Here is a 25611-nt window from a genome sequence, read left to right as displayed (position 1 = left end):
GCAAAAGTTGGGAACAGATGTTGGAAGACTCTGACTATAACACAAAAGTTTAATTTTATTCTCTAACTTAATAGAAAACCATTTTAGACATTTGTGTAGAGCACTAATGTTATGATAATGGTATGGCAGGAAGATGAATTTGTTGGTGTAACTTCACTTTATTCTAACAATTATTTATTGAGTGACTACTATTTGCAAGATAGTATGTGTGGTGTTTCAGGTGATATAAACTGACTTTGTTTTTAAAAGTTTAACCAAGGTGGGTTTAATTGGTACTATGTAACAGGCATAGTACTAAGTGCTCAGAATCAAATAGGAGGAAATGGGAATATATGGAAGACAAGAACACAAATATTAATATAACATGTTTGATTTGGTTACATTCCCACAAACAACACATAATCAAATGCTATAGCAATTTAAAAGAGAAAAAGTTTACATCCAATTGACTAGAAGACAGCCACTACTGGATTTCTCAAAGGTGCTGATGCCTGCCCTTATGAACACATTCCTTATCATTTAGTAAACAACACATGCCCTCAGCCCACTTGAAGAATACCCACATCTTGGTTTTTTTTTTTTTTTTTTTTTTTTTTGGTTGTTGTTTTTTAACAGCAAGTTCATTTTAGCATGTCCATTTCTGAGCTCTTGTTTCCATCTTTCATTAGTAGCCATAGAAATCTTGGCACTCATACCAATTTGATGAGGTTCATAGACTTTTCCAATCTCCCATCAGTCATCCCAGAAGAACATTAGAACTGGCTCCCAAGACTTGTTGCAAAATATTAAACTGTGTCAAGAGAGAGTTCCCCCATATTAACAAAATCTTCTTTATCCAGCCATATGTTTTGCCTTTCTTCATCCATCACCCTCAGGATTTACTCCCAGTCAAATTCTCCTACTTCTTGCCAGTACATGTTAGCCAAACCCTGCAGCACGTTTGGCATATAATCATCCTCCCCCGTTAGAAGTCCTAGTGCTCGCCAGTGCGATTATGCTTAAATTTGATTCTATTTATTTGTCTAGTGACTAGTAGGACAGATACGTGAAGACCATAAGAGAAAAAAGCATGGTTTTATGAGGCATCTCCTCAGTCTTCCATCAAATCAAGGCCACTAATCATCCGAAAAAGAAAGTGGATAACTTCTGAAATCCCAGAGTGTTCACTGTAATTGGAGACGTCAGGGTTCTTGAGTCTACCCAGATAACCTGGTTATAATAGTAGACCCCTGACTTTGGCATAGGAGGCTTAATTCCTGACTGAAAATTCAGCCTCCTCTCAAGTTCAGCCCTTCTTGCAATTAATTATGTGCCCAGTCTTTAGTCCAATCTGTCATCTGACTCCAAGAGATAAGAGGCTCTTCAAATGCTACCAAAGAGAATATTTGGTGTTCATACTTTGCATTATATAGAACTTTGCTCATTTGAGCCGGTCATTTCCTCTACTCAAAGCATAAATTATGCTTAGAAATAGGCACATTCTTTATAATTATTCTTTCTCCTCTACTTCTCAAATGTCTGAGCTTTTGCACCAAATTGTGCATCCTTAACAGCTACATCCCCTTCCAATTCACTAAATGAGAAAATTTTAGCAGTTATACTTCTTCAGCATGCCAGGTATTATAAATATTTCACCTTTCACAAATGATGGGGTCCTAATTATAATATGGCCAGAAAGTAAACCAACCCTAGAATCCTACTCCTATAGTCTATTTTATAGGACCGTGTGTGTTACAAATTATTTTAGCCCAGGTTCTCAAGAAGAAGATCCTGAGATGAGATTCTTCTGCAGTGGATTCATTGAATATGTGCTTTTAAATGTGAAACCTTTAAGGGAGTGAGAGAAGTAGAATATGGAAGAGAAAGACATTAGTCAAAGATGGATTCAGCTAAGTCTAGCTTCAACCTGACCTCATGTGAAATTATGAATCATACCACAGAGTTGTCTCACCAGGAGGAAATAAGGGTGGGCTTCTGTACCCCACTTCATCCAGTCATTGGTTGGGGGACAGTTCAGGAAGGAGGCATAGCCTTCAAGACCTTTCTGGGAAAAGCAGCATTCATCAAGGGTTAACATTATTAAATGAAGTCAGACTGTATTACATGTACCAACAGCAACTACTAGAGAAGCCAATCCAAATTTTACTTCTTAATTCACGAAACTTTAAATTCTCGCTATTGCAGACATAGCACTATATTTTAGTTATTAGTTTGGCATATTAACCAGACGTTGAAGAATAATATCTCAACTCTACTGTGTTTCTGTCTCCAAGCTGACATCCTGACTGAGCCTTAATAGATCATCACAGCATATCATTAGTCCTGTTTCTTGAATGTGGGGCATATAATAAGATACTTGTGTTTATTGAAATGGTCTTCCTTTGCCATGAAATGATCCTTTAGGCTAAGGTAATATTGCATAGGATCAGATACCAGCACACAAATAATTATAGGAGTCATATATTATTATGGTTGGTGGGAAGCAAATTCATTTCATAGTAGGTATCACTTGTGGGAAAGAGTAAATTGCTACATTCTCCAGGTTGAAAGACATCTGATTAACCATGTCTTCAGGTACATAACAGGTATTCTGAAGGCAGTATGCCGTGTTAAGAGCTCAATATTTGTCTCTGATTCTGGCAGTGGCAGTTACTAGATCAGCTTTGATAAGAAGAAGCCTACATTATTGAACTAGTGGATAGCCTCTATCTCTGCCAAAATGGCAACCATGTTCATTGGCCCATTGGGCCAGCACTGATGTAAATGAGGAAAGGAAAGGAAAGGAAAGGAAAGGAAAGGAAAGGAAAGGAAAGGAAAAGGGAGAGGAGGGGAAGGGAGGGGAGGGAAGGGGAGGAGAGGAGGGGAGGGGAGGGGAGGGGAGAGGAAAGGAAAGGAAAGTCTGACTGAAAGGAAAGGAAAGGAAAGGAAAGGAAAGGAAAGGAAAGGAAAGGAAAGGAAAGTCTGACTGACATACACAGAAACAATGATCCTGCCCACTGATTTTTTGAAAATTACTTCTGAGGTAGATACTTTCTGAGAGCATTGACACTAGATAAAACTATTTTTATGCTTTCTGTATAATGTCATTAGTACATCCACATGTTCACATACTTCTCTTTCCTTAGTTGAAATATATTTGACATAAGATTGCATAAACTTAAGGTATATAGCATGTTAATTTGATACATTTATATATTGTAATATGATTGCCATTGAAACAATAATTATCACCTCTATAATATTACATTGTTATCATTTTTTTTTAGTGGTTGGAATAAGTAAAATATCGTCTTTTAGCAAGTTTGTCAACTATAATAAAAAATTCTTGTCTATATTCACTATAACATTAGAATTCTGGAGCTTATTTCTACCAGTTGTAAGTTTATACCCATAAATAACATATATCTGATCTCCTCACCCCCTGTCCCTTGGTAACCACAATTTTACTGTTTGTGGGTTTTTTTTCACTTTTAACTTTTTTGTTGCACATATAAGTGATATCATATAGTATTTGTCTTTTTCTGCCTGACTTATTTCACATAGCATAATATGCTCAAGGTCCATCCATGTTTCTGTAAATGGCAATTTATCCTCCTTTCTCATGGGTTAATAATATTTCTGTGTGTGTGTGTGTTATCATATATTCTTTATTCATTGGTGGACACTTGGATTATTTGCACATCTTGACTACTATGAATAATGTTGCAGCAAACAAGGGGAGAAGATATCTCCTCAAATTCCTGTTTTCTTTTTTTGGAGGACAGGGGCATATAACAAGACGTGGAACTAATGGATCATATGGTATTTCCATTTTTATTTTTTTGAGGAAATTCCATGTTGTTTTCTTCAGTGGATGAGCCAATTTGCATTCCCACTAACATTTTTTTAAATTTTGTTTAATGTTTATTTATTTTTGAAAGAGAGAGGAAGAGAGAGCATGAGCAGGGGAGGGGCAGAGAGAGGGGGAGACACAGAATCTGAAGCAGGCTCCAGGCTCTGAGCTGTCAGCACAGAGCCTGATGCAGGGCTCGAACTCACAGACTGTGAGATCATGACCTGAGCTGAAGTTGGACGCTCAACCTACTAAGCCACCCAGGTGCCCCTTCCCACTAACTTTTCTGCACATCCTCACCATCATTTGTTATAGCTTATCTTTTGGATTATTGGCATTCTAACAGGTATGAGGTTATACCTCATTGTAGTTTTGATTTGCATTTTCCTGATAATTAGTGATGTCAAACATCGTTTTATGTACCTGTTGACCATTTGGATGTCAGATTGTTTATTATTGATTTTTATGAGTACTTTTATATATTTTGGATATTATATATTTTGGATATATAATTCTTTTATATATTTTGGATATATATTTTGCAGAAATTTATCCCATTCTGTAGCCTTTTCATTTTGGTTGTTTCTGTTGCTGTGCAGAAGATTTTAAATTTGATGTAGTCCCATTTATTGATTTTTGCTTTTGTTGTTTGTGATTTGGGTGTCATATGCAAAATATCATTGCTAAGACCAATTCCAAGGAGTTTCTTCCCTACATTTTCTTATAGTTTTATGGTATCAAGTCTTATGTTTAAATCTCTGCTCCATTTCAGGTTAATTTTTGTGAGCTGTGTAAAATAAATATCCAGTTTGTTCTGTGTGTGTTATTTCAGCCTTTTCAACACATTTGTGAAGAGACTGTTCTTTCCCCAATTGGTGTTCTTGGTTCCCTTGTCACATATTAGTTGGCTGTGGATACAAGGCATTAATTATGGGCTCTCTATTCTGTTCCATTTGTCTATAGGCCTATTTTTGTGCCAGTACCATGCTGCTTCTATTACAACATATCAAAACTTATGGGAAGCAGCAAAAACAGTTCTGAGAGAAAAGTTTATTGCAATAAATGCATAAAGTAAGATATGAAGGGATCTCAAACAGCCTGACTTCACACCTCAAGAACTAGAAAAAAGAAGAACACATTCAGCCCACAGTTAATGGAAGAAGGGGTTAATAAAAATCAGATTAGAAATAAATGAAATAGAGACCAGAAAAAATAATTGAAAGAGTCAGCAAAACTAAGAGTTGGTTCTTTGAAAAAAAAAAAAAAAGAAAATTGACAGATCTTTAGTTAGACTAAGGAAAAAAAAAACATAGAAGACTCAAAATTAGAAATGAAAAAGGGGACATTACAACTGATACTACAAAAATACACAGGATCATAAGATTACAGGCCAATAAATTAGATAATGTACAAGAAATTGATGGATTTCTAGAAATATGCAACCTACCAAGATTGAATCATAAAGAAATAGATGATCTGAACAGATAGATGATGAGTAAAGAAATTGAGTCAGTAATCAAAAATTCTTAGCACAGAAAACCCTAAGACAAGATAGCTTCACTGGCAAACTCAAATAAAGATTTAAATAAGAATTAACACCAGTTTTTCTCAAGCTCTTCTTAAAAAATGAGGGAGAAACATTTCCAAACTCATTCTACCAGGCCAGGATTACCTTGATACCAAAGCCAGATAAGTACACCACAAGAAAAACAAAAACAAAAACAAAAACAAAACAAAACAAAACAAAAAAGATTATAGATCAATATTCTTGATGAATATAGATGCAAATATTCTCAACATAATATTAGCAAATTGAATTCAAGAACACCTTAAAAGGATTATAGATAATGACTAAGTGGGATTATCCCTGGGATGCAAGGATGATTCAACACATGCAAATCAATAAATGTAATACATTACATTAATTGAATAAATCATAAAAATCACATAATCACTTCAATAAATGCAGAAAAAGCATTTGACAAAATACAACCTTTCATGATAAAAACCCTCGACAGAATGGGTATAGCAGAAACATACCTCAGTATAAAAAAGGCCATTCACAACAAACCCATAGCCAGCCTTATACTCAATTCAAGCTTTTCATCTAAGGTCAGAAACAAGACAAGGATTCCAATTCTCATCACTCTTTTTCATTGTAGTACTGGGTATCCTAGCCAGAGTAGTAAGACAAGCCAAAAAATAAATAAATAAATAAAAATAAAAGACATACAAAAATGGAGGGGAAAAAGTAAAATTGTCATTATTTCCAGATGGCATGATTTTGTGTCTAGAAAATCCCAGTCAACTAAAAAACTTTTGGAACTAATCAACAAATTCAATAAAGTAGCAGGATACAAAGTCAACACACAGAAATCAGTTGTGATTCTATATACTAACAAAATATCCCATTCACAAGAGCATCAAAACAATAGAATACTTAGGAATAAGTTTAACCAAGTAAGTAAAAGATCCATACAATGAATATTACCAGACTTTGCTAAAAGAAATTGGAGAAGACACAAATGAATGGAAAGACATCTTACTTTCATAGATAAGAAGAATTAATATTGTCAAAATGTCTATACTACTCAAATCCATCTATAGAGTCAATACAATCCCCATGAAAATACCAATGACATTATTCGCAGAAATGGGAAAAAAAATAGAACCACATAAAACACTGGATAGCCAAAGCAATCCCCAGGTAAAAGAACAAAGCCAGAGGTATCACACTTTCTGATTTCAATCTGTACTACAAAGCTATAGTAATAAAAACAGTATTTCATGGACATATTTCTTACCATGGCTCCTTGTCTATTGTCCTTTAGTTTAGTTTATGTCTAGCTCCTGATTAACCAACCAGGGTATATTTTACTACATAGGAAATAAGGTGTATCTGTACTTCAGCTACTTCCTTGTCTCTGTAAAGTAGATGACTATATTATTCCTGGCTCTGCTTACATTAGTGAACTTTATGTTACTCTTAAGTGGCACAGTAGTGTAGTGCAACAGCACCATCATATTTGTGAAGGAAGCTCACAATTTTTCCTTCTTGTTAAAATGATTGACTGGGCCATTACATGAGGCCATGGGTGTGAGTTGAGGGAGAGGATTTGGAGAGACTGATGTAGGTGATATGGCTATTTGGGTCACTTTTAATGTGACCTGCTTTACAGCAGTAGTTCAAATGTTTCACTTAAATCATAAAAAGATTGGAGCTGTACTTGTAGTTGTGACAACTCTTGAAGGGCAGCTTCAGTCATAATGTGATTTGTTGTTTTAGTCTCTATTGGAAACTATAGTTTGCAAGGAGCTGATTTTCAAACATTGAGTTTTCTGCTGCAGAACCCATGGTATCACTCCAGAACCAAGGGATCCCTCCCTTGGATTGTACCACGTCCTTGTATGCCATGGATACCTCTAGCATTTTTGGATCTGCTAGTTTATGCTCACAGGCAAGGCAGTTCTCATGATAGCCTGAAACTATTGAAGAATTTGCTCTTTCTCTGGGAACTACTTAATTTTGCAGCCTTCTGAATCATCTCAAAATATGTCAAATGAGTATTCCCCATTATATTAGTCAGGGTCCTCCAGAGAAACAGAGCCAATAGGATATATATAACCTATAAATATATCTACATAAACATCTACATATATATTTAGATATGTATATGTAATGATATATACTTATAGATTAATTGGTTCTCACAATTATATATTATTTAACATTTTATTATATGATTATATAAAAATATATTATTCATATGTTATAAATATAGCTATATAAATATCTAGATGTAGATATAATTCTATCTATATTTAAATTATATATATAATTGTTCACACAATTATAGAGGCTGAGATGTCTCACTATTTGTCAACTGCAAGCTGGAGAACCAGGAAAGCTATTGGTATAATTCAGTCCAATTCAAAGGCCTGAGAATTAGGTGGACAATGGCATCAAAATTGCAGTCAGTCTGAAAGTCTAAGAACCAGAAGTACTGATGTCCCAGGGCAGAAGAAGATAGGAGTCGTAGTTCAAGCAAAGAGAACCAATTCACCCTTCCTCTGCCTTTTTGTTTTATTAAGATCCTCAACAGATTGGACGAAACCCACCCACATTGGTGAGGGAGATCTTCTTTACTCAGTCTACCAATTCAAACACTAATTTATTCTACCTTTCTACCTTTGTACCCTCACAGTGCTAGCCATGGGTTGGAATTGGCAAAGGGGTAGATGAAGAGGCAGAGCACAGAGAATTTTTAGGGCAGTGAAAATACTCAGTATGATTCTATATTAATGGATACTGTCTTTATACATTTGTCCAAATCCATGGAATTCACAACACCAAGAGTGGATTCTAATGTCAAGTGTGGACTTGGGTGATTATGATGTGTCAATGTGTAGCACTGTAACAAGCGTACCACTCTCATGGGGGATATTGTTAATGGGAAAGTCTGCATGTCTGGGGGCAGGGGTTATATGGGAAATGTCTGTACCTTCTTAATTCTGTTGTGTACCTAAAACTGCAGTAAAAATAAAGTCTTTAAAAAGAACACAAGGCACTACTACAGACTCCTGAGAATGGCTAGAATTATGAAGACTGCCAGTACCAAAAGTTGAAGGGAGTATGTTGCAAACGCACCTCTCACACATTGCTGATAGGAGACTACAATGGCACTTTCAAAAAAATTTGGCAGCTTCTTATAAATTTAAAGACACTTATCATACACACTTTTTATCAATTTATCTCTAAACTCTGTACTTTTCAATTTATGTTCTTTAATAAACAATGAGGTGCTATCAAATATTTTACTTTTAAAGTGAGCACAGAGTTAAGCTTTGTCAACAGAGTGTGCTGAAGGACATTTCAGGGATCTTTGATTCCTGAAATATCCACTTGGGCCTGAGTTGGAAGCAAGGATCCATAGGTCACCAGTTGCCTGATGCTAAATATGGCATAAAAGTGACTGCCAAGTGGCAGGAGGCAAATATGGAGTGATAAAAATGTTCTATATCGTCATTATGGGATTGGTTATATGGATGCATAAAGTTGTCAAAACTCATCAAGCTGTTCACCTAAGTTAACCTAAGTTGTGTGAATTTTATTTTGTGTAAATGATATCCTAACAGAAGTTATTTAAAAATAAAGATTCGGTAAATAAAAATAAGTAAAAATAAACATTTAGTGTGTGGACATTTGAAAGGAACTTTGGGATATGTTTCAGGAAATATCAGAATCTGAATCACAACTCACTATGTGGATTTGATAAAGTCATTTGACATGTATGCCTTCTACCTTCCTCTAATACCAGCAAAACAGAGTTTATCCAATGCAGAGAGAACTTATGCAGCTGTACTAGATTTAAAATAAATTAAATTAAGTTAAATTAAGCCCTGCAAAAGAGGGCTTAATATCAAAAACAAAACAAAACAAAATAATAAAGAAAGATGAATGCAAGAGTTAAAACAAGAATCTAGATGGAAATAGTGACTTGTGCATTAATTAATACTTATGCTGGAATCAGGAAATACAAAGGATCCTGCAGTTGAGTCCAATACATAGGCAAGTAAAGCCCTACATATAGAATTGGGTAATATATTTTACTGTTGAAGGTAATCCCAGAGTGCTTGCCAATGTGTGTCACGATGGGATCAAGACCTAAAGAAGAGGTATAAATAAGAGACTGGATAGAAGAGGCGAGGAAGAAAGAAAGAGATGCTAAAAAGGGACTCCAATAATTTGAGCCTAAAAAAACAAAAAGTGTAAGGTTTGGGGAAAATGATGACTTTGGCTTTGTACAAGTGAAACATGATAATCAGAATGTAGACCTGTCAGGATTACACAGTCAGCCCACAAGCATTTGCAGTAGAAGATACAGTCATAGAAGAAATCATCAGAAAGAGGATTAGAGAACTAAGAATAGAAATTCAAGTATTAAAAGTCAAAATTAAAGTAGTATTCTTAATGAAAGGTCAAAATCAAGAAGTAATTGTGGTAACTATTAGGCTATAAGCACTTGATTTGTTGAGAGTCCTCAGACAGGACCCTGAATTAGAAGTATTTGCTAAATTGGTTTTTGGTGATATGGTTTTAAGCTGTGTTTTATTCATTGAAAAGTAATACAATTAATAATGAAGTTTAAAATAATGCAATAAAAATGCTTTACATCTCAGTAGTTTTATTTTTGTAAAAACAAAAATTGCAAATACACTATTTCATCAAATTTTTATCATTTTTTAAGGTGAGCAGGACAGGTATATGTAGTCCCATTTTCCAATTAGTGAAATAAAATATCCACCAAATTTAATTACTTTCCTGAGATCACAGAGCTAGTAAATGACAGAGATGGAAACAGTACCTGAGTCAGTTTCCTAACGCAATGCAATTTCTACAATATAGGCTAAAACAGGTTATTTTTTGTCCTATTTTGTCTACTTATGTAATAATAGGAAATATGACAATTACTTCTTTTACTCTGGGAGATGAAGCACATTAAACATGGACTAGGGTAATGGAGGTGAAAATAAAAAAGACTGTGACTTTGAGCATGTGCACAGTTTTTTTTTTTTTTTAATTTTCCAACATGCCTCTCTCCTAATGACGGATTTCAGATAATAGTGATTATCACTGTTGGAATTAATTTTCTATATGACTATATTGTAACCATTTAATCTAACTGATTTGCTTTTATGGCAATTACAGGCTTTCACTATTAACTTAATGAATGCATATTTTCCTATTATCCATATATTTTATGCGATATTTAGAGGTTTGGGGCATAAAAACCATAAAGGAAATCTACATAAACCACATTAAATTATGCTCCCGATAATACCGAGAGGTTCAATAATATTAATGCCGACCTCCATATCTAAATAAAATGCTGCTACTTGCAGTCCACAGGATATATGCTCCTTCAAGTAAAAGTGATGAATTGGTCCTGGTCCATCTACTCTCTGTCTCTGGATCTAACTTGTGGCATGATGATGAATATTTACAAGAAGGATGGCCTAAGTTAGCAGTATTATTTTTGGCCCTGGTGAGTCTAAGACAAGATAAATCTATGATGCTAGCAGCCTTTATCTATCTTAGGAGAACATCAAAAAATATTATGTGGAAGTGATTTAATCTATTTGGAGAAAAAAGTACTCTTAGACTTAGCAGTATAATTATGTTGTATACTGTTTGACATATCTTGCTTTTTTGTAGGGAATAAGATTGACCTGCATCCTGGCTAAATGTAAATGAATTGGCATGCCTTGAACATGTTAAGATCATGAGAAACCTAATTTTTCTGGAGCTGATAGTAATTAATATATTATCCAAGTGACTGTCCTTGGGAAGGAGTAGAGAGTAAATATAACCCATAGCTTAAAGATTGATTGAACAGAGGCTCAGAGAGTAAAAATGTTCAACATTATTTTTCTGTAATTGTCATGATTAAAATATATGTTTCTATAAATCATCATACTATACACATAAAGCTACCTCACTTTTGTTTTTATTGTGGGTCTTACCATAGTCTTCCCTGTATTATCTTCATTTTGTGATCTTTTTTTCCCTAGCTGAGAAAAATCTTTCAAAGTCCAGACTGAATCTTCTTCTTTGCTGTATCTCTTATGCCTGTAAGAATAACCTGATCATAATAAACAAGGAATAAATGCTTCCTGAATAAAAAAATGAATAAATAAATGTATTAATTACTGAAAGTTATGAAATTGATCTGTAAAGGAACCTAATTCTTGATCTTATTCTCATTATATCTGCCCTCTAAGGCCTATATGGAGAACATATATTTATTTAAATGTGACCAATATTATTTATCAAGCCCTTAGTACATTCTAGTTATTGTTCTTTATACCAAGGATATAGCAGTAAGTGAAACAAATCTCTAGTCTAATGGAGCTTGCATCCTGGATAGCAGTAGACAAAAAACAAATATACAAGCAAACTATATGGTATATGAGATGGTGGTAAGAGCTACTGGGGAAAATAAAACAGGCCTGGTAGATAAGGAGTGACAATTTGAAAACATTATGACATAAACAAAGGTGGCAAGGAAAGTCCTCACTGAGCAAATAGATACCTGAACAAAGACCTACTGGAGGTAAAGGAGTGAGCCATGCAGATGTTTGATAGAAGAGCATTCTGAGAGAATATTCTTATGCAGCACCAGTCCTCCAGTGAGCATGAAACAGCAAAGGTTCCAATTTTTCAGTAATTAATAAAAAAGCAAATAAATGAGTAGAAGATGACGACATCTAAAAAGCAATTAGGAAGTCACATACTAAGATATGTCCATCATTGTGAAGACATTAGTGTTTGCTTTGAACAAGAGCAAGCCATACAGAAGCTTGTTTTCATAGGATTACTCTGGCTACATGCTGAAGTTAGACTATAGGTAAGGAAGGGCATTCACAGGAGGATCAAGGTAGGATGCTTTTGCAATAATCTGGATGAAACAAATGGTAAATTGGGTGAGGATAGTAGCAATGTAGCTGGTGAAAAGTGGTGTAATTTTAGATATATCTTAAAAGTAGAGCAAACAGTGTTTCCTAATGAGTTGGATGTGAGGTTTGAGGAAAAAAAAGACTTAGGGATGACTAAAAAGTTTTTGGACTGAGGAACTGAAGGAATAGAAGTGTAATTAATGAACACAGGAAAATTATTATGGGGTGTGTATGTGTGTGTATGTGTGTGTGTGGTAAGGGATGAGTTTTGTTTTTTTAAAAAAATTGAATTCGTGATTTTCAAGATGTTCGTTAGCTCTAAGAGATGATAATTAGTGAACTCTGGAGAATAAGGGTGACATTCTGCCTGGAAATAAACGTTTAGGGATCATTACTATTTAGATATTTTTCAAAGCTATGATTCTGAAAGACATCATCAAGAAGATAAAGAGGACAAGAAAAGGGAGAAGAAAAGCAAGAGATGGAAAGTAAAGGGGAGCAGAGAGGAAATGAAGAAAAGGAAAGAGAAATTAAGAACTGATGCCTGGAATACAGTTAAGAAAAGAAGAGACCAACGAAGGCAAGTGTGCCTGCATTAGTTTTCTATTGCTGCTCTACCGAGATACCACAAACGTAGTGGTTCAAACAACAAATTAATTTTCTTAGAGTCCCGAAAATCAGAAGCCAAAAATAGGTTTCACTGGTTAAAATAAAAATTTGAGGATTGCATTCCTTCTGGACCATCCAGGGGAGAATTAGTTGTCTTTCCCAGCTTCTAGAGGCCACTTGGATTATTTCATGGCCCTTTCCTCCATTTTGAAAGCCAGCAATCCTATTACTCTGACCTGTGTGTCTGCCATCATATCTTTTTTTCTAATCTGTTCTTCCAGTCTCCTCCTCTTAGGAGAACTCATAATTACACTGAGCCCATCTAGATAATCCAGGATAATATATATGCCCATCCCAAGATCCTAAATTTAATTATATCTATAAAGTCCCCTTTTCCATGTAAGGCAAACATATTCACAACTTCTGGGAATTGAGATATGGAAATCTTTTAGAGAACCCCATATTATTCTGCCTATCACAATAATGAATTAACCAGAAAGAATTAATACGAGACAGAGTATTGTCTTGAAATCTAAGTGAAGGCCATGCTTAAAGGAAGAAAGATGCATACCTATGCCAAATGTCTACTGATAGGTCAAGTAAGATGAGGACTGGATAATGAATTAATAGAGGAATTTCAATAAAAATTTAGGAGCAAAGTCCTTGGTATGAATTCAATAGAGTATATGTAGACAGAATTTTAGGCAACTAGTATGAAAAATTTCATCAAGGAATTTTGCTCCAAAAAGGAAAATAAAAGGATGAAGCAGATGAAGGGGAGAGTAGGTGCCATTAGAAAGTTCACTTTTAATGGGAGAAATAATATGTATAAATTATATGTATATGTATCATATATGTGTCAGCAGAATAATATATGCTGTTAGTAATGATTTAGATAATCTTGAATGAAGCAAGAGGGAGAGTGTTCAACTAGTATATAGTTCTTGGATAGGCATATGGCAATGAGATTTAGTACAAAATGGAAGGATTGGCATTTATATGCACAGAGTATGCCTACAGTAATGGAAAGAAGGAAAGGTAGATAGATACATTGATATAGGGTGAGCATTTTTAATGTTTGCTTTATTCTCAATGAGAGGGAAGTAATATTAGAATGAAAACTAAACAGAGGGCATGAAGATTTACAGGAAAATGAGAAAACTTGAAATAGTCATCCAGGAGAGTGAGTGGCTGACCTAAGGAAAGATTTTATGGCAACACTTGGAGTTTGATCTCATACATTTATCATGATACAAGGGATTGTGTGTGTGTTTCCCATCCAGTTATACAAATACAGAATCAAAATTGGCAAAATGTTAAATTTAAAAGGTTAAAGACATTAAGCAAAAGTGGGAAAAGGAAATTTAATATAAAAGTAATTATTTTGATTGGATGGTGGGACTTATCTAGGATAAGGAAAAAGAGGACATTATGGGATTGAAAGTAAATAAAATTGATAAATATGAATAGATTGTTGATGCTAGTAGTGTTCTAGAGTGTATGAGCTGGATATATGAGGCATTAGAGAGTAGGATATTTGAAACTGAGATTAATGACTGGATCTAGGGTATGCCTAGGAAGGGAATGGTTGAAATAACTAAAATCAACATAAAGGGAAGTGGAGATGACAATTACTTGAATAGTCAACAGTGGTGCTATGATAATCTATGTGGATAGTGAAATCACCCCAAACCATGACAGATATTTTGAAGATAATGACAAAAATTCAGTAACTGAATGTTTCAAAGACAAACAAGATGCTCTAAGTTCTTTGGATGATTTCAATAAATATGGGTAGTAGGGGATAATCTATTGATAAATAATTTCTGATATTTTCAGGAAAAAATGAAAATGTCAACAACTAGAAGGACAATCACTTTATTTTTTGAGGGTATTATAGAGAAAGCATTTACTACTTGTGTAGATTGCAGCAAAGGTAGTATCATCAGAGGAAGATAGCTTCTATTAGAGCTAGAAGAAGGGAACATTCTGAAATGTTGAGACAATGTGACATTATGCTAATTAGTCCCTGTAAATTCCAGTACTACAGTGGAATGTTTTCAAAAGTTGGGGAGGAGTTGGGAGATGGGGTAAAAATTGGGAAGACACAGACTTGTGTGTAGATTATATTGGGAGCATGCAGGATGGCTCATATAAGAAATAATTATTTTTGTGGTATCAGATGGAAAGGAGTATAAAGAATGGAAGCAAAACTGTATATATGGAAACTAAAGACTAGATTTCTTGCCAAAAGAATGTAGAATTCTGAGACCTCCTCTTTACAATTGTCTTCCTTTCGGGGCTCTTTAGTTCTGTCTGAAATATTACCAATGTTAATGTGAAGATGGAGAAGAAACAATTTTTGGAGAATGAATAGCTCATGGACTTCTTGACTCCTTTTTTGATGGCTTGTTTTTTTCTGCTTTGTTAAGTAAAAAATTTTAAACTGAATGTGATTTTATTTTTATGGTTACTGTTGTGAAGAGGATACTAACATCCCCTGCTCTAAAGAAATGCTGCTTTCCGCTTTATTTAAATTTGCTTATTTAGCTAAGATCAGGCTACAATAGTGAAAATCCATTGATATCAAGAAAAGTGCAAGGGTCTTATTATAGTCACACAATTGTTTACTGTACTTTAGCACTTTAAGAGCCTTTGTTTACTACTTTCTATTAAACTCAGCTTTATCTATAAATGGAGATAATAGTATTAAATTAAAAAGACTGTTATGGGAACTAAAAGAGATATGCTTAGTACAGTATTCTGGTCAAATTAAGCACTCAGATGTATTCATGATACCTATTAATATGAACATTAAATAGCACCTTGGTGAAAATGTAATTGCTTGATCTCAACTAACAAGTCATAAATCATAAAACTCTAGAAAGAGTGTCTAATGAAAGCACACACATATTGGCTATAATATTTCATTGTCATTAATCACTGTATTTATCATTCTCGATATATTTCATGCTCCTATAGAAAAATAATCTACGTATGGGCTTCCTAATTGACCACATATATTTTGAAATAATTCAGGAAAATCACTTATATTTGAATTCACAGTGAGTTTTAGTAATTACTTTTACAAGAGGATTTTAAGGGTGTAACACTGATCAAACTTTCCATTATATTTTACCCATTACATCTATAAAAATTGCCTTTCTGAAGATTATATTAGAATCCTGTAAGATAGCAGATGATTACCAGATTTAGTCCATTCAAGCTAATCTAATTTCAGACCTGTTTAAAGATCTCAGTAATATAAAGGGGAAAGAAAAAAGTTCTATTAAAAAAAAAAATTGAAATTCTAAATATTCACTATAGTGGACACTTGCTGAATATTTACATGGCATCCATTCTCCCTCTTCCTTCTTCCTAAAAACATCCATTTTCTTTAAAGATCCACTAATTTCTGGAAGTGTTACAAATTTTTGATTTGGATATGTTATACAATGTGTCTAGCTCTAGGGCTAGTCATAATGGATGTAAGCAAAGATGCACCATTGATGATCTCCAGAACTAAGCCAATGAGAACACAGCATGCAATCTTCGGATGAAGAGTATATAGAGGAGGGGGAGGTGAAACACACAGGAATAGAACTGTGGCCCTAATAAGACTGAATCTGACAACCCTGCTACCCCACCATCTCTATATTTGCAAGTTGTGAAAGCAGTTGAATTACATTGTTTAAGCCATCTTGAGTTTAGTTTTCTGTTACAACTGAGAGCATTTTGAGTCATAAACTACTTGTACCATGTCTACTTAATCTTTGAAATGAAGTTATTTTATTTGAATATGAAATGACTTTAAATATCATCTAATGTAGAGGTTAATTTTATATCTCAATTTCACATATATCATTGCTAGCAACCAGAGTATAGCATTTCGGTATCCAGCCAGGAGAACAAACCCATAGCAGGCAACTAAAAAATAAAAGCGTTTACTATAGAAAATCAGTTATGAAACTGTTAGAAGAGCTATAAGAGCAATCAGGAAATATGAGTTAACTCAGATTAGCAAATTCAGGAAGCTGCTCTTAAGCCTATGCCTGGTGTGCCCAAAGAAGGAGACTGCTACCACAGTCTAGCAGCCTAGACCATACACCAGAAACTGTGACTATGGAAAAATCCTACTTGCAGGAGATCAATCATGGAAAGATGTAGCCACTGCTATTTTGTCAGAGATGGGGATTGAAAGAAGGGAAGAGAAACATTTGGGCTTCTTCCTTCCTTTCACCCACCAACCTTCTGCCAGTAGCTTCTATTACTCAAAGCAATTGGCAACGTGGCCTGAAACAAACAAAAACTTTTAAGAGTTAACTCCTGTGCTAAAAAGAGCAGAGTGTGAATGTAAGAGGAAACAGGCAAATAAGTGACACATGGAAATATAATGTGCCCTTGAGTACTAGACTAGCTAGTGTAAGTGGCACTGTTTGCTGAAACAGATAAACTCCAGATCTCAATAGCGTAATAAATATGAAGTTTATTTATCACTCAATTAAGCCTACTGATGGATTTCAGGGCAGTAGGGCCACAGGATCTTTCTATCACAGAATACCACCATCCTATAAGTCTTTATCATATTTTCCATTTAATTGTCAGAGGTAAAAGAGACATGAAAGATCACGCCTGGGAGATCTTATGTACCAGGCCTGGGTTTTGTGTATTTTACTTCTGCTAGTGTTCTAGTGGCTACATCTCATTCACCTGGATGTACTTGCCTCCAAAGGACTAGGAAATGTAATGTAACTCTGTAGCCATCCAATAAACCAACAAACAAACAAATAAAGGGATAAAATAAAGAAGGTTTGGTGAGTACATATACTGTCTCAGGCAATCATTATTATAAAGTTCTTTCTATTAAGCTGCAATCTATGTGATTTTTATCCAGTGTTCTTGTGCTTGACAGTTTAGATTTTTCTTCATAATATACTTCAAGTTCCTGAGTATCATAGTTGCCATTCTGTGTGACCTCTATTTTGTCAATATCTATATGCAAGAAAACATTGATATATAAAGCTACTAGATATGCCTAGATACAAAGCATAGCTTTGACACTTAGTATATAACCAGGCACTCTTTTCCTTCCAGCTTTGTTGAAATATAATTGACATACGACATTGTGTAATTTTAAGAGGTACAATCCATTAAAATACACTTATTTATTGCAAAACAATTACCACTACAGCACTAACTAACACCTCCAGCATATCACAGAATTACGATTTAATTTTTTTTGATAAGAATATTTAAAATGTCTCTTAGGAACCTTAAAGCATATAATATAGTATTGCTAATGATATTGCCATGCTAAACATACTGATCGTCAAACTGGAAGTTTGTGCCCACTGACCAATATTTCCACCCCCACCATCCCTTGCCCAGCCCCATTCTACTTTGTTTCTAAGTTTGTCTTTTTTAGATTACATATGACTGAGATCACACAGTATTTGTCTTTTCCTGTTTGATTTATTTCACTTAGCATAATACTTTAAAGGTTCATCCATGTTGTCACAAACAGCAGGATATCCTTCTTTCTCATGGCTGAATAATATTGTGTGTGTGTGTGTGTGTGTGTGTGTGTGTGTGTGCATGTGTATGTCACATCTTCTTTAACCATTCATCTATTAACTGAAACAGGTTGTTTCCACATTGTGGCTATTGTGAATAATGCTACAATAAACATGGGGGTACAGATCTCTTTGATATCCTATTTTCATTTCTTTTAGATATATGCACAGAAATGGGATTGTTGGCTCATATGGTACTTCTGTTTTTATTTTTTGAGGAAACTTCATAATATTTTGCATAGTGGCTAATTCACAGAGTCCCACTTACCGATCTTTGCTTTTTATTGCTTGTCCTTTTGGTGTCATGTTAAAAAAGACTATTGCCAAGAACAATGTCAAGAGTATTTTTCCCTGTTTTCTTCTATAAGTTATGGTTTCAGGTCTTCTGGTCTTTAACCAATTTCACATTAATTTTTGTAAGTGGTATAAGGGTCCAATTTATTTTTCCTGCATGTGATTATGCATTTTCCCAACATAATTTATTAAAGAAACTATCCTTTGTCCATTGGCTTCCTTGTCAAATATTAGTTAATCACGTATGCAGGGGTTTATTATTAAGCTCTTGATTCTGTTCTATTGATCTATGTGTCTATTTCTATGTCAGTACCATACTGCTTGAATTACTATAGGTTTGTAATATAGATTGAAATCAGGAAGTATGATGCCTTCTGTTTTGCTTTTCTTTCTCAGGATTGCTTTGGCTATTAAAGCATAAGAGACTCTTAAAAACTGAGAATAAACTGAGGGTTGATGGGGGATGGGAGGGAGGGGAGGGTGGGTGATGGGTATTGAGGAGGGCACCTTTTGGGATGAGCACTGGGTGTTGTATGGAAACCAATTTGACAATAAATTTCATATATTGAAAAATAAAAAAAATCCAAAAAAATAAAAAAATAAAATAAAAAAAAAAAAAAGGATTGCTTTGGCTATTAGCAATCTTTGTAATTCCGCACAAATTTTAGGATTTTTTTCCCACTTCTGTGAAAAATGCTATTGGAATTTTGGTAGGAACTGCATTGAATTTATACATGGTATGGACATTTTAGCAATATTAATTTTTCTGGTAATGGAATATCTTCCCATTTATATATTTTTCAGATTTTCACCTCCTGGTTAAATGAATCCCTAATTATTTTACTGTTTTTGATATTATTGTGAATGCAAGGTTTTTCTTTTTCAGGTATTTCATCATTATAATATAGAATTGCAACTGATTTCTGTATGTTGATTTTGTATTGTGCAACTTTACTGAATTTTTTTTTCTAATTCTAACAGCTTTTTGGTAGTCTTTAGGATTTTTATATATAATTTCATATCACCTACAAATAAGTACTTCCTTTCTGGTTTTGGATGCCCTTCCTTTCCTTATTTTGACTGATTTCTCTGGCTAGGACTTCCAGTACTTAACTAAGAGTGATGAGAGTGGGAATCCTTTTCTTTTTCCTGATTTTAGAGCATAAGCTTTTCAACCTTTCATCATTAAGTATGATGTTAGCTGTGGGTTTATCATATTTAACTTTCTGGTGTGTCCTTATCTGGCTTTGACATCAGGGTAATGTTGGCTTTGTAAAATGAGTTTAGGAGTGGTCCCTCCTCTTCAATTTTTTGAAAGAATTTGATCAGGATTGGTGTTAATTCTTCTTTATATATTTGGTACATTTCACCAGTAAAACCATATGGTTATGGGCCTCTTTTTGTTGTGAGATATTACTGATCTAAGCGCCTTACTAGAACTACCTTCTAAATTGTTTTCTGTTTTGTAGCTCCTTTGTTCCTTTCTACCTCTTGCTGCCTTCCTTTGTGAATTGATGATTTCCCATAGTAGTATGCCCTGCATCTCTTCCTTTTGCCTTTTGTGGACTTACCACAGGTGTTTTCTTTGCAGTTACTACTAGGATTAGACAAAATATCTTAGAGATTCAACAGTCTATTTTGTGCTGATAACAACTTAAATTTAATCACATACAAAATACACATCTGTATTAGTGTGTTGTATATTTTCAGATCTTTTTATGTCACTAATAAGTGTCCCTTCATTTCAGCTAGAAGAACTCCTTTCAGAATTCCTTACAAGGCAGTTCCAGTTGTTATGAATTTATCTTAAAAGTTCTTTTTTCTCCTTCATTTCTGAAGAATAATCTTTCAAGATAGGGTCTTCTTGGCTGGCAGTTTATTCTTTCAACAGTGACTGTAACATCTCACTATCTCATGGCCTGTACATTTTTTTTTCCTGATAAATATAGGTTCAATTTTCTTTTACTGCTTAGGATTCTTTCTTTGTATTTGATTTTTGCAGTTTAATTGTAATGTGTCTCTGAGAAAATCTTTTTGGATTGAAATTATGGGGTGATCTATTAGCTTAATGAACTTGGACATCCAAATCTCTCCCCAGGATTAGGAAATTCTCAGCCATTATTTCTTTGAATTAAATTTCCCTTATCCTTCTCTTCTTCTTGAACACTGTTGATTTGCATGGTGGTTCTTTTGAAGCAATCCTTTAAATGACCTCAATTTTCTTCACTTTTTTTTTTTTTTACTTTTTCTTTCTTCTTTTCTGGGTAATCTCAAAGTTTCTATCTTCCAACTCACAGACTCTCTTTTCTGTTAGATCTATTCTGCTATTGATGCTCACTTTTTGTTTTCATTTTATTTACTGAATTCTTCAGCTCCAGAGTTTCTGGTTTTATTTTCTTATGATTTCTATCTCTTTTAAATTTCTTATTTTGTTGGTGTATGATTTTCATGATTTCATTGAACTGTCATTGAATTTGTCTTTATTTGTCCATTTTCAATTATTTATTATTAGATAAATCATGGTTCTACATGTCTTTGGGTTTGGTTACTAGAAAACTTTTGATCCTTTAATGATGTCATATTTCCTTGGAATTTTATGTTCTTTGGAGTTTTGCATTGTTGTCTTTGCATGTAAAGTTGCAGCCGTTTCCTCTAATCTTTACTAACTGCCTTCAAGAGGCAGAGAAATACATCTACCAGTACTGCTAGTGATTCTGAGACTTTCTCAGATCTTATTTAGATTCACCTGCTCCACACTTCTTGCCCTCTCTTGTGGTAGAATTCTTAAGCTTATATGTCTTTTTTCAATCCAACATTGTACCAGAACACTGTTGATAGCCTCTCTTTTATTTCCTCAAAGGTGGTGCTACAGTTGAAATATGTAGTTTCTTCTTTGCCTCCAGACCTTGACATACTTTCTGCACATGCTCTCTAGCCACCTACAAAGCTCACTCTTGCTGATGACTTTAGGAAAATGTACAAGGAGCATTCTGCAGAACAGAGGACCTGTGAGTGAGGTGTGTGCGGTCAATGGGTTGCTGAGGGCAAGTTGGGGAGGTTCACAGGTGAGTGAGGCTTTCACACTGGTGTGTGGGTGATCTTCCTGGTGAAGCCCACAATGCAGTCCACAGGATCCACATCCCTTGAATGCCCTCAGAGAATCTTATCTGTACTTTCCCAATCTCCTCCCTCCTCCTAGTAATGGAGATCCTGATTTAATATTCTAGATTCTGTGAGAGAAAAAGGAGTCTTTTTGACAGCATCCAGTACAGCTGCAGAAGTCAGGCACTCACTCACCTGCTCTCTCTATCCCTGCACAAGAAATCACAGCCCAGAATGTCTCACTTAGCCCTAAGCTATATGCCTTGAGGAACGGGTGAAACAGGCAGAGTGAAACTATCTTGTTATCCATTCCAATGGGTCAAAACATGTATATTTTTGCTCCAGTGGAGTGCTCAAACATCCTCTCTCTGAACCTGGACTTCCACAAAGACTTTCTCATCTGTGAATAACTGCCCAAGTCCATTTCCTCCAGGTGCTCTGAGACTTCAGCTGAGAGGAGCTAGAACTGGTCAAAGGCTACTGCAAGAGTCCACAGCCAGTACCCAGCCACAATTCTCACAGAGGCTTTTTGTTTGTGAAAAAAAAAAACACATTTCTGTTTAGGATGTAGAGGGAAGAAAATGAGGGCTATCTTATGCCATAATCATACAGAATCCCTACTCATTTATTCTCTCTTAGCAATAATATATCCATCATCACGGTGACATTTTTAAGTCTCAAGCTGGTCTACACTGGGCCTCCAGTAATTTGCCCATTATAAAATGTTCCTGCTGATCACCCACTTCAGCAGCAGGTTTTAGTTTGTGGGCTCCAGGTAGGTTTCGATTCTCTTAATCCACCTCTGTCTCCAGTTTTGGGGGTTGTAGCTTGCCCTGTGACCTCAGTTCTCTAATGAATCTAAGAATTGTTGTTTTTCATTTGTTCAGCTTTATTCTTGTTAGGACAGGAGTAAAATTTCCAAGGTCATATCTAATGAGTCATACAGTCAGAGAGAAAATCAGAATTTGTCTTTATTTTTGAAAGCCAAAGAAACCAAGACCTGCTTTTGTAAACATTAAACAAAGTCTTTTTTCATTGTTGTTGTTCACTCAGAGCCCACCATCTAAAATTTCTTGACCCATAGTAAGTACTCAATAATTTTATGACGTGTATGAAAGGATGAATAAAACAAAGTACTCAATAATTTTATGACGTGTATGAAAGGATGAATAAAACATTGTCCAATGCCTCAAAAGTAAGTGACAGTTCTAAAACTGAAACCCATTTCTCCTGACTTACTGTGTTTTCTGTAATAATGCATAACAATAGATTAGTTTATTATTTAGTATCATAAATACCATAGTTATTTATATTTCTGTGATATCTCACTAGAATTTGGCTATGATTCTGACTTTCAGTTCCTGAAACATATTAACAAAAGAAAAATGAGTGTGTCTTCCTATCACAAATTGTTTTACCTTGCTTCATTTCTGCTTAATGCCTAGTTTTCCACTGGTCTCTTCATATGGTTGTGTCACATGATAACATCTGTTAAACAAGAACAATATACACCAAAGTAAACCATAGAAAAGAATCTCTGTGTTTTGTACTGAGCTTAAAAGATCCTCTCTTAACCGGAATATAGGACTACTGTCTTATGGAAGGAGCTTAAGTAGGAGTGATATTGTAAATGGCATCTTTAGTAGCCTGTCAGTCAAGGTGAAGTAGCTCAGGATATGAGCCTGTAAAATATAAAAGTATAAGGATATGAGTTATTAATATAATCTTAGAACTAGACCGGACTCAGAATTATTTATTAATTCACTTTACTTTACAAAATAGGAAATTTATATTCAAGGATATTAAATAAACTGTTCAAAGTCACAGAGAATGTTAGTGGCAAAACCACAACAAAAATCCAGGTCTTCTCCCAACTGATTAAGTGCTTTTATTCCCCTCCCGTTTTCTTTTTCTTTTCTTCTTTTATCCCCCTACTGAAGCCTGCTGTCTTCTATCTGCTCAGTTCTATTCTTTTCTATTTGGTTGAACACAGCAAATGAAACATGGCAGGTAATTACATATTAATTTGTGATAATAATGGCATCTGTGTTTTGCCAGGCTGAGTTATATGGCAAGTTATTTCTCTGGCTCACCATTTAATTTTTTCTACCATCCTGACTCAGAGGACAGATTATGATTTTATTGCTTTACATTCTGGAACCTAGTGAGCATCTTCATGAAAACACTGGAGTCACATCACAACATCAGCCTCCATGCAGTTACACTTCACACAGAGGCTAATGGAAGTTCATCCTGAGAGTGGACTGGGGCCCACATGGTCATACTACTTTGTTCATGTCATTCTTGGATTGTGTTCATGTTTTAAGTTACAAGTTTTCAGGAACAGCTTTAAAATTATCCACTTTTGGCATTTGGGCCAGAAATCATGATTTCTATTTCTAGTTATACCCCTGAATTACAGACAACTCTGAGCTAGCCATGCCCTCTTTTCTGTTCCATTTGCTGTCTTCATAATGAGGATCAGGGAGAATTTCTGCCCTCCAATTTACCTCGCAGGAATACCCTGAGGACTAATGAGATCACATGCATAAAAGCCCTTGGAGCACAAAGAATGACATCAATGATTTCTTCCTATTAATCTCATGAGATGTAATTCATGACTGTATAATGTGGCACTGCACTAGAGCTTTGAGTGTTCACTGACAACTTGCAAAAAGCTTCTCTGCTGTGTAGTTGTTCAGTTCTCATAAAGAAAATAATAGTGTTGGGGAAATGAAGAGACTTTCTCTAAATTCTACAATAGGTAAGATTAGAAAACTCACAGTATGACACTGAATGGTAAGAGAGGAAGAAGGGACCTAGACCAGCCTATTATGGTTCTCCTAACCCATATATAGCATCCCTTATAGGTAGTACATTAACCTCAGCTTGAATATTATTAGGGATCAGGAATGCAGTACTTTCTAAGACTATCATTGCTGTACAACACTCATGGTTACAAAGTTCACTCTGGTGAATGGATCTTGCTTATCATTTACGATCATCAATATGTTCTTTTTTTCTCTCTACCTATTATACTTCAGGGCACTATCAGACATTCCTTAATTATTTTTTTATCTTGATTAAATATCTTCTATCATTTCTTTTTTACTTTGATTCCAGTTCTATGTAGTCACTTTCATTTGCTTATACCTGTGTAAAATGTAGTGTTCAGAATTTGATCCATCACTACAGAACATTGTAGGCATATGTGGATGCCATGGAAGTTGCTCACTTGGCCCTTCTTTAAAGAAAGATCCAGCCAATCAGGTGTAAGGAGTAAATTTAATTGACAGCTCCAGCTGCAGCAACTTTGAGACCTACTGCAGAATTTGAGCTGAGTCTTCTTCAGCCATAGCTAGTAACTGAACTTGATAAAGTACTGGGGCCTGTCCATTTCTGCCAGAACACTTCTTTAGGCTATCTCTACACCTGAGACTTTCTCAGGTTGGGATAGATGAGCCTTTCTTAGTTGCACCATAGGGTGAGACATTTTCTATCCAATCCTCCTTCCATGCCTTCCCTATTCATATATGTCAGACCAACATTGCAATCTGCAGGTTACCTTTCCTAGTCCTTTTTCTGACCTCCTTTATCTTTTACAGGCATTATTCCAGATATTCCTTGTATTTCTAACTCCATGGTGGAACCTGCTTTATGGAGGACACAACTAAACGTAATATGCTACTCACTTAGTCTTGGCATTTTACAGCATCCTTAAAGCAATGGGTGGCAATAGTCAAT

Source organism: Leopardus geoffroyi, chromosome D1, assembly GCF_018350155.1.
Source record: "Leopardus geoffroyi isolate Oge1 chromosome D1, O.geoffroyi_Oge1_pat1.0, whole genome shotgun sequence".
NCBI classification, from domain to species: domain Eukaryota; kingdom Metazoa; phylum Chordata; class Mammalia; order Carnivora; family Felidae; genus Leopardus; species Leopardus geoffroyi.
Note: the sequence above shows the minus strand (reverse complement) of the source record.